Source organism: Peromyscus leucopus, chromosome 13 (assembly GCF_004664715.2).
Source record: "Peromyscus leucopus breed LL Stock chromosome 13, UCI_PerLeu_2.1, whole genome shotgun sequence".
In the NCBI taxonomy this organism is placed as follows: Eukaryota; Metazoa; Chordata; class Mammalia; order Rodentia; family Cricetidae; genus Peromyscus; species Peromyscus leucopus.
Window position 1 is genome coordinate 16,526,048 of NC_051074.1, and position 10,508 is coordinate 16,536,555.

The window sequence follows — 10,508 nt, forward strand, 5'->3', positions numbered from 1 at the left end:
TCCTCATAAAAGTCTGAGGCCTCAGAAGCCCCTGGAGCTGGAATCACAGGTGATTGTGAGCCAGTAGATATGGACTCTGGGAATTGGATTTGAGTCCTATGCTAGAGCAGCAGATACTCTTAGTTGCTGATCCAGCTCTGACCCCATGGTGCATCACAGTTTTTGCAGTCCCTTCTTTCTTTCTATGTTCCACACTTCCCCCCCCCCCACAGTAATTCATGTGCGAAAGTTTGATCGGGAGTGAGGTGATGTTTGTGAGTGATGCTTACACCTTCAGAGATGGAGCCTAGAGAGAAGCAGTGCTATCATGGCCTCTCTTCATTTCTATTGCTCTAATAATATACCCTGACCAAAAGCAACTTGGAGGAGAAAAGAGTCTACTTTAGCTAACCATGCCATTTTGAAGTCATCATTATATGGACATCAAGGCAGGAACTTCAACAACTAGTCGTATCCATCCAGTCAAAAGAAGAAAAAAGCAAAGAGTGAGTGCATAACAATTTGCTTGCTTTTTTTTGTGCTAAGCATTCTTCCTCCTTAAAGAGTTCAGAACATTCTGTCTAGGGAAAGGTACCTCCCACAGAAGCCGATATCTTTTCCCACATCAATTAACTTTATTAACACAACACCTCACAGAACAACCCAATGTACACAAATCCCTTATTAAGACTTTCATTCAGGGGATTCTAGATTGTGTTAAGTTGACAATTAGTGAAATTATAGCCAACTATTGCATGATCATCAATCTCAGAAGAAATTAATGTACATTTCAGAATTTTAATTTCCAATTTTACAACCTTGCATTTTGAATTTGCACGTTATCCTTCCCATGGTTGCCAGCAAGTCTGAATGTGGTGGTATTCTACAGCAGTGGTTCTCAACCTTCCGGATGCTGTGACCCTAGTAGCTATACCAATTAAGAAACTTAAGTGTGTTTAATTTAAAATGCTGTGTTGTGTAAAAGTATAGCGCTCCTTTCCCGGTAACTTTAGCATGCCATGAGCTTAAGAGCACTTGCTCTTCCTCCAAAGTACCTGCTTTCATTCCCAGCACGCATGCAGAAGCTTGAAACCATCTGTACCTCCATGTCTAGTAGATGCAGCCCCCTTTTCAGGGTTTCCTGGGAACCAGGCACAAACATGTTACATAGATGAAGGCAAAATACTCACATAAGCAAAACTGGTTAAAAATGGAAGTTTCATATTTTTTTCTTTTTTTATTATTATTAAGAGATTTTCTTTTCATTTTACATACCAACCACAGATTTCCCTCTCCTCCCTCCTCTTGTTCCCCCCGCCATTCCTACCTCCTCCAAAGCAAGGTCTCCCATGAGGAGTCAGCAGAGCCTGGTATATTCGTTGAGGCAGGTCCAAGCCCCTCCTCCCTGAACCAAGGCTGCATATAGTGTCCCACAATAGACACTAGGCTCTAAAAAGCCAGCTCATGATTCCTGATCACACTGTCTGGGGGCCCCCTAAACATGATCACAAAGTTTCATGTTTCTATGGTGAAAAGAAATGTCTAACTAGAATTAGCCAGTTGGACTACATTTAAATGATCTCAATTTTGTTGGCAATGTCCAGGCCATCATAATCAGGAGTTAGCCAAACATACTCATTCTTTTGTTTGCCAGGTCTTAGTAGAGTATTGACTTTAGCCACATCAATTTCATAGAGTTTCTCACAGCCTGTTTGACCTGGTGCTTGTTGGCATTGGCATCCACTGTGAATATAAGTATATTGTCTTCTATCTTCTTCATGGCTGACACAGTGTTCAGACAAACCTTGATGATGGCATAGTAGTCAACCTTCTTTCTCACAGGCACACTTAGAGGGGATTTGAGTTGCCTCTGGCACCTCATGGTGTTAGGATTCTGGAAGGTGGATGATGTGCAGATCTTCTTTTTTGCGGCTGTGGAGGCCTTTCAGATCTGCCTCCTTGGCTTTCCAAGCCTTGGTTTCGGCTTTGGCCCTGTGGGCACAGGGACTTTATAATTCTCACTATAAGCATCCTAGCTCAAAATTGTGACTTAAGTAGTGGCCACTTGAAATTGACTCAAAATTTAGAACAGTATTTCTATAACACTTCCACTGACAACAGATTTTTTTTTACTAAGACATAAGAAAATAGAAGCAACTGATAAAAATTGTGAACACTGGTTCTGGTGGCAAAGCAGTCCCACTTCTATATGTGCAGGCCCACTTCTATATGTGCTTATATATTACTCATATCCTCCTCTGAATTATCTGGCAAAAAAGCAATTATCTACTTTAATATTAGTTAATGTAGTTTGGAACCATTAGTTTTTCCTTAAGTATTCAAGTTTAACTGATTTTTCACTTTGACATTTTTACAGATGATATTTTGTCAGAATCATTAGACAGCAGTTGTAAGATATTAGCCAAAAAGTTTGTATCTGGTGAAATACGCAATAGAGAAATGTCTATCCTCTCAAGTTTAGACAGTTGTTTTTCAGCAAAGCATGGCAAAAATGCAGAACACGGAGGTGAGACAACATGAACTCATATCAGAATAGATCAGTGTGGTGCAGAGACTGAGAAAACGCTACAAGCTCCCAGCTGGGAAAACTTGTAATTGCAACCAGCCAGAACATTGATACAGAGATAGCAAAATGACTAACAAGGGAAAAAGAAAATTTAGGAGAGAAATGGAGGAAGTGTTTTCCTATGTATGACAAGTACCCCAGTAAATATGACAAAGTGTTCGTCAAGAGCAGAATGTTGAACTGGCGTGAAGAAAATATAAAATTGATTACTACAATGACAAGCCACATAAAATGCCATAATAACAGCACAGGAACTCATTTCAAATAAAAGTGAAATAAAAACACTCTCTCAAATTAAGAGGAGAGATGTGAACAAAACTAAACTTCTTGCTTGGGGCAATTCTTGTAACCAGAAACTATAGTCAAAAGCAATCAAAACTAATGGTAGCATTATCATAACAGAAGAATAGACATGGCTCTAGGGATTTTTGTAGTATATGCATCTACTGCCTGAGCTCCCAAAATAGGAGGAAAGCAGCAATCTAGGAGTTAATACCCCATTACAGTCAATTTCAAACCAAGCTATGCTATCATTTCATTTCTAAGCCTCAGACTATCTCTTTCTTGATTCACATATAGCAAAATACAGAAAGGCAGGGATCTGATTCAGTTATTAATTCAGAATCGTAGCACTATACATATTGATGTCAAGTCAGAATTTACCATTACAGATGGTTATTATTAATGAAGTCTTTTTTCAAAAGTCAGAGAATGATAGGGATCAGAAGAATGATATTTCTCATTTACAATGGTTTTCACTTGAAGGATATTTATCTGATACAGAATTTCAAGCAACTAGATGACCACTTGCTAAATAAATAAATATGTGATAAATACAAAGACTCTATTTGTACAGTGAATTGCTATGGAGATCAGTCTATGTACTACTCTAAGTTACTCTGTATTTGGGAAAGCTCTTTTTTTTTCAGGCTGTGCCTTGTCATGATAGACTCCATTTTATAATCAGCTTTTGATATGACTTTGAGAGTAGAGGTGATTGAAGGCTTCAGTCAGCCCACAAACATCAATCTGGCACCACCAATGCTGTAGAAGTAGATAAATGACTTATTTCTGGGAGTAGAAAGAGCACCACCCCACACCTTTATTGGAATTGAGATTTCAGGAACACATGGATGTATATATATCCTATCAGACAACCTGGTCCAAGGACTTAAACACTCCAAACTTAATGAAGGATGTAACTCCTCCTGCTGAAACCTGTAAAGTAGTGGGTACTTAGGGCAGCCCCACAAATATAACATCTGATACCTGATGTGTTTGTCAAGAACCCAAAGGCAGATAACTTGCAACTGTCCGTGGATTTAACTTGGCTCAATATCTAATCTAATATGGATGAAACCTACTGGACAGCTGTTTATCCTTCCACTTTCTTTCTACAACTGACCTATATAATTGTTCCTGTACAAACCATCCCTGTCCTTTCATTCTGCAGTTGACTACATCTCTTCTCTAAGATTGGTTTGTGACCTAACCAATAAGGACTCTATTTGCATGCTTGTATTAATAAGTATTCTGTAGAGTCACAGAATTTCTAGAATGAATATACATCTCTCTCTCTCTCTCTCTCTCTCTCTCTCTCTCTCTCTCTCTCTCTCTCTCTCTCTGTGTGTGTGTGTGTGTGTGTGTGTGTGTGTGTGTGTGTGTGCGTGCGTGTGTGTGAATTTATTGGAGTGATTTCCAGGCTGCAGTCCAACAATATTTAGCTGTGAATGCACAGTCCAAGAATCTAGTAGTTGCTTAGTCCCACAAGGCTGGGTGTCTCAGCTAGTCTTGTGTGTATGCTGGAATCCTGAAGAAGTAGACTCCAATGCCAGTGAAGGAGTAGATGTGCTGATAAGGCAATGGCAAACAGTTGAAGAATGAACCCTGTCTTCTTCCATTGTCCTTCCACTGGCTTCCATCAGAAGGTGTGGCTCAGATTAAAGGTTTGCCTTCTCACCTCAAGATCTGGATTAAAGGCATGTGTCACCCTGTCTCAAAATCTGCAACAAAAGCCTGTGTCTTTCAGCTTCAAGATCCAGATCAAAAGCATGTTATTTTCCTGCCTCAAGATCAGGATCACAAGTGTGCTTTCCATTTCTGGATTGTAGTTCATCCCAGACATAGTCAAATTGACAACCAAGAATAGCCTTCACAATGTTCATCAACACACTCCCATAACATCTTATACTCTTTAAGCTCCTCAATTTGTATTCATTCTGTAAGCCATGCATAAGCAGAAACACATATGTATTTATATCTATACATTTACTATGTGGTATGGGAGTTACTAGTAAACAAGATTAGAATAAAAGAAACTACCTTTACATCAGCCATCACCCAGATATTACAGTAAGCAGGATTATCTGCTAAGCAAAACAGTGTACGCTATTCTGGTCAATAAATTATGACATCATGAAAGACACAGATATGTTCCCCTATGTTTCTTGGATGGCATGCTCATGACAATATCATTCTCTGAGCTGTCAGATTCTGTTGACCAGGATTAGCAAAGGGTATGCACATTGGTGCTGTCTGATAAGTATTTTTGACTCTATAAAGGGAATATATGTTTAGGTTTCCATGGAAGATAGCCTGGCTATCCTTGATTTGTCTGCTCAGGTCTTAATGTCTCAGTGTCCTTTCTGGATTTCCAGCCTTTTTTCTATCACAGTTACTCCAAACACAAGGAAGTAAGGTCCATATGAAAAGCCAGGCCATTACCTCACTTCTTCCCCCACCCCCAACCTCTTATAACCTTAAGCTTACAATAGACCTCTAGTTTCTCTTCCTGGGACTTACATGGAATACAGCTACTGTGCTGATTTGCTTAATTTTAGTTTTTTTTTTTTTTCATATAGCATTGTAACCTAACTTCACTAAGAAATTTTTTCCTACTTCCATCCACTGCGACTGCTCTGTGTATTGTTAAATTCTGAGTCATAAAGAAAGGACAATAAAGTGCTGAGAGAAGACAACTGGATTCAGCCTTGGATCTTCTCTCTATTATGCATGACCATAGCAAAGCTCGCTTCTGGATGTTTGAAGAATATGAGTTAAAGCTACCTAGCAACACATCAGAGTTCATACCAATCTACAGATGTACTGGCTAGTTATATGTCAGCTTGACACAAACTACAATAATCCGAATGGAGGAAGCTTCAATTAAGAAAATGTCTCCATAAAAGACAGCTGGAATGTTCTTAATTAGTGATCAATGTGGGAGGGCCCGGGCTGTTGGTCCAGGTTTCTTTAAGAAAGCAGGCTGAGCTAGCCATGATGAAAAAGCTAGTACTCAGCTCCCCTCCATGGCCTCTGCATCAGCTTCTGCTACCAGGTTCCTGCCCTGTCCTGGCTTCTTTTGATGATGAAGAGTGATATGGAAGTGTAAGCCAAATAAAACTTTTCCCCCAAAGTTGCTTTTGGTCATGGTGTTTTGTTGAAACCCTAACACAGTGGGATTCTATAAGATCAGTTCCATGAAGTGTAAAAAGAAAATTCTCTTATCTGAAAATGTCTGTGAAATGCTAGGAAAACTGATCATGAATTTGACATACTTCAACATATGAAACAATATTATGTAAATATATATTATTTGTTTACAATGTGATTATACTAGACAGTTATTACATGTAGCAGGTTTTGTGTGGTTTCTTTCCTTGTGATTTTATAGTAGAAGACTGGTCTCTAATAATATGACATTGAGAAGGAATAAAATGTCAGTCTATTAGATCATAGCAGTATGCCCTCAGAAGCATTAACATGATCATAAAAATCCATAAGTATTTGTCCCAAGGTGATTTTTTATTTTGAAATGAGTCAATTTATCCCTTCTGATTTCTCCAAATTGTTGTCTAGTGATGTGATTAATCCCAGCCATGTCCTCTCCTCTCACTTTCTATGACCAGCAGATTTAAGCTTGTGCTGATGCCAAGACCTCACATGTTAGTTCTGGTTCTCCAAGGGAACAGAATTGATTTAAACAGTAATTGGATGCCCATTACTACCATCCTAGCAGAAGAACTGGAGTATTACCTGAAAGTCGGTGGTCTTTCATTCATATTGGAATTTGGATATTGGTAAAGAATGGTAGCTGCTATAGCAGCCACAACAGGATAGATGCACTCACAAGCAACCCTCAAGGAGGCTTTTTGGTGACATTGGACCTATTGTATCCATGGGCCTCTTTATTTCCATGGTGTATTGAAAGGTGTTACTCAACAGGGGGGAAGAGTTTTTTCTTCGGGTAATACTTCATGCAAATGTCCTGAGAAACATGCCCAGAAGCTTGTGACATTGTTGAGTCCAGGTCTAACAAAGCTGAAATTCGAGATGACCATCACACTGATTAAATAAACCTCTTCCCAGTGAAAATCATCTGGACTCAGACATTTGTAACAATAACAAAAAAGTAAACTATTAATTGAACAGAGGGAAATATTGGATGACATCTCACTTAGCTACCTGGGTCAAGGAAGAAAGCAAATGGTAGTTGAATACTATTTTGCAAATGACAATAATAGGAACCAAATATTAAAGAATCACACAGCTAGGGAAATTTGTAATTACATTGAGTAAAATTTATAATAACATACTTCTGTGAGGAAGCAATATCAGAAAGATAAAGGAATCCCTTAAGTCAAATCTAGAAAGGAATGCTAATGAGATGAAATCGAAGACATAATTAATGCAAATTTAATGATTGTTTTATTAGAAGACAATGAGAATCTGAATTTATAAATGATAACAGACAATAGATTTATATTCACTACATTCATATAATCCCAAAGATTTCAGTTTTTAAACACTATTTCTGGGAACTGATATCCTCCCTTGAAGCTCCCCTTTAAAGTCAAGTTTGGGGAAGTCCTGAACCTCAGGTTATCTGGTTATGTGAAAAAGGACAATTTGTATGGGTCAAGCACAGTGTATCAACTATAGAGTAGACATCATAAAATAGAACTTAAAGGAACAGTCTACTCATGAGCAAACAATGTTCTAATCCATCAGCTTCAGATTCTTGGGTTAAGTCATCTGGTCCAAGAACATTCCTGAGGTCATCTCTGTAAAAGATGAACAACAATTACTTCTGACATATTTCAAGGACTGTGCCAGAAAACTCTACCAGTTAACTATAGACTGTATCACAGAAAATACATAGCTGATGTGTTGAAAATATTCTTTAAAGTTTTGTGGCATAGTCAAGTAGGAGAGGAAAATACAAACCCACAAGAGTTAGAAAGAAGAAAACACAAATCTAAAATTACATTGGGAACTTGTTTTATTCCAAACTACATTTAAAAAAAATCACATTCATTGTACTTATATTGAAGTCATGGGGCAAAGAACAAAATCAATGCATGCCTGTGCCTACAATCACCCCAGATCTGATTTATTCCTTATTCAAATTTAGGAACATATGCCAGTATAATAAATAAAAGACCATATTAAACATAAAGAATTACAGCATGTAAATATTAATGTACAATTTAAAATGTTTTTCACACATGTAATATATATATATATATATATATATAATATCTTTATTGTATAAGTACATATAAAAACAAATTATATATATTTCAGAAAAATGAAGATGCAGAATACTCAACTAAATTTTCCTTTATGGAAGGTATCGACTCTTATCTCTTAAGTTGTCACACAGATGTCCCATTGTAGCTGATATCTCCATTCAGATTATTTGAGAAATCGTGTGCTGTTTGAAGGCGGGGCCTGTTGTAGGGGAAGTGGTTCATAGTCATCAGAGTTTTCTGGAGTTTTTGACTATTTCTATGCTGCTCAAATGAGTCCTAAAGAAGTAAACAGAACCCTCAGTGATGACAGAAGAGTAAAATGAGGGCCAGTCTCTCAGGTTAGTCTTTCTCTAGTTCCAACACTTGAATACCTAGTATCAAGGTCCACCTGAAGTAGGTCCATGCACAGCCCAAATGTCTAATTCAATAATGTATAAGTGATGCACAATTTCTACAATGATGTCATTAAGGATTGTACAAATCGAGCAAGCTACAGAAGATCTAATTATTTCTGATGTCTTTTGTTCTGTCACATCCAACCTTAACTCTAAGGCTAAAAGTGCATTCTTTTTGTTCACTACTTTGTATAATAAACCTGTAGTCATTTTCCAAAGACTGACACATCACTCTGTTGAGAATGTATTACTTAGTCTCAGATTTGACTTTTTCTTTTTTTTTTTTTTTTTTTGTTTTTTGTTTTTTGTTTTTTCAAGACAGGGTTTCTCTGTGTAGCTTTGCGCCTTTCCTGGGACTCACTTGGTAGTCCAGGCTGGCCTTGAACTCACAGAGATCCGCCTGGCTCTGCCTCCCGAGTGCTGGGATTAAAGGCGTGCGCCACCACCGCCCGGCCAGATTTGACTTTTATTTGGATTTTAGAATTAAGGGTTATTTTTAATCTTTGTAATTTTTCTTTAATTTCTCAAAAGCATGACAAAGAAATTTTATGATGCAATTAATATGATAATAATGTTGTGTCAATTTCCTTTGCCAAAGGGAATTGTGTTATTTGATATATTATGGCTGTACACTTGTATGAAGCTGACCAGGCAGATTTTGTAAAAGTAGTTTGATATTTTAATCATAATCCACAGTTGTTTCTCTACAAATAAATGTTTCTTGAAATTCACTGATTTTTCCAAAGAAATGTTTTTAAAGTACAAAGTGAATAAATTCATTTAAAAAAGTTTTAAATGCATTATTAACTTGTTAATTAAAACATTGAATATCTAGTAAATGTAAAACAGGTCTGATTCATAAAATGAGCCATGGAGTGTGGTATTTCTTTTCCTCCCAGAGCTAAAAGAGTAGTGGAACTGGGAAGAGTTAGTCACGTCTATAACATCTGATATGTTTCGTCAGTATCTTGACAGCTTTATAAATTGATATTACAATATACCTATGCCTTATGCCCCTAACTGTAAGTAGCAGGGATTGGAGGGTGGTTTAATAAAAAATGGGGGATTAAATTTGAAAGCTGAGTGTCCTCTCAGCAACTGAAAAGAAAAGAAAGGTTCATGTGTATCCTTGAACAAGGAAAAAATAACCCAAGTCAAGAGAAATCAAATACTTGGATTATAAGCACAAATTATTCAATCTTGCTTAGTGAGTAAGAGATACGGCAGTTTCTGACAGGTTGACCAAGCCCCTTCAAAAAACAGTAATGGAAGCTACTTCATGAATACTTTAAAAGTGAGAATGCCTTCATATCCTCTTGTTTTATGGTTATTAAATACATTGTCCTTGGGTAGAAAAAACAGCTCAAGTATAAATGTCATTGTTTTCTTTGGTGTTTGATTTTCCTAAACATCTGCTGAGTATTTAGTCACTAAAGAATATGAAAACAAGATCTCTACCTATAGATGCAGATTCTTTTTCTTAGATTAGTGCCTTCAAGTTCTGCAAATCACTTTAAAATTATTTATAATATCTGCCAGCTCTACTCAGACCACTCCCTAGTTTCACTAGGATACTACCCTCGGTTTTACTTATTGATTCCTTTTGTGAAAGCAAACTCATCGAACTGAGAACTACTATGTTGGGTTTGCTATAACCACAACACAATGTATTTTCACTTTAATAAGATAGAACACTGAACTGGCCATGTCTAGATTTCAGAGACACCAAAACCAAGGTCTCCAACTTTGTAATATCTCTTTCGCAAATTTTATGGCCCAACTGAACTTTATTTTATTTTCTCTTAAAAACCTAGCAAATGTTTTGGGTCTCATTATCTCATCAGCTTTCCCTGTAACCAGGGAAAAGAAAGGAGATCAAACTGGCTTCTCATAGACCTTTGCTGTAATTGATTCTCAGGGGTGTCTTTGCACTGCCCTATTATATGGTGTTGTTGTCATGATGATAATTCTCAGCAGGAGTGTTCCAAATAACTGATGAATATTCAAAGCACT

General features: G+C 37.3%; 1 pseudogene; it reads right to left on the reverse strand.

Annotated features, from left to right (window-relative positions):
* Positions 1 to 1,550: 1,550 nt before the first annotated feature.
* Positions 1,551 to 10,116, reverse strand: LOC114696311 (annotated as a pseudogene).
* Positions 10,117 to 10,508: the final 392 nt, after the last annotated feature.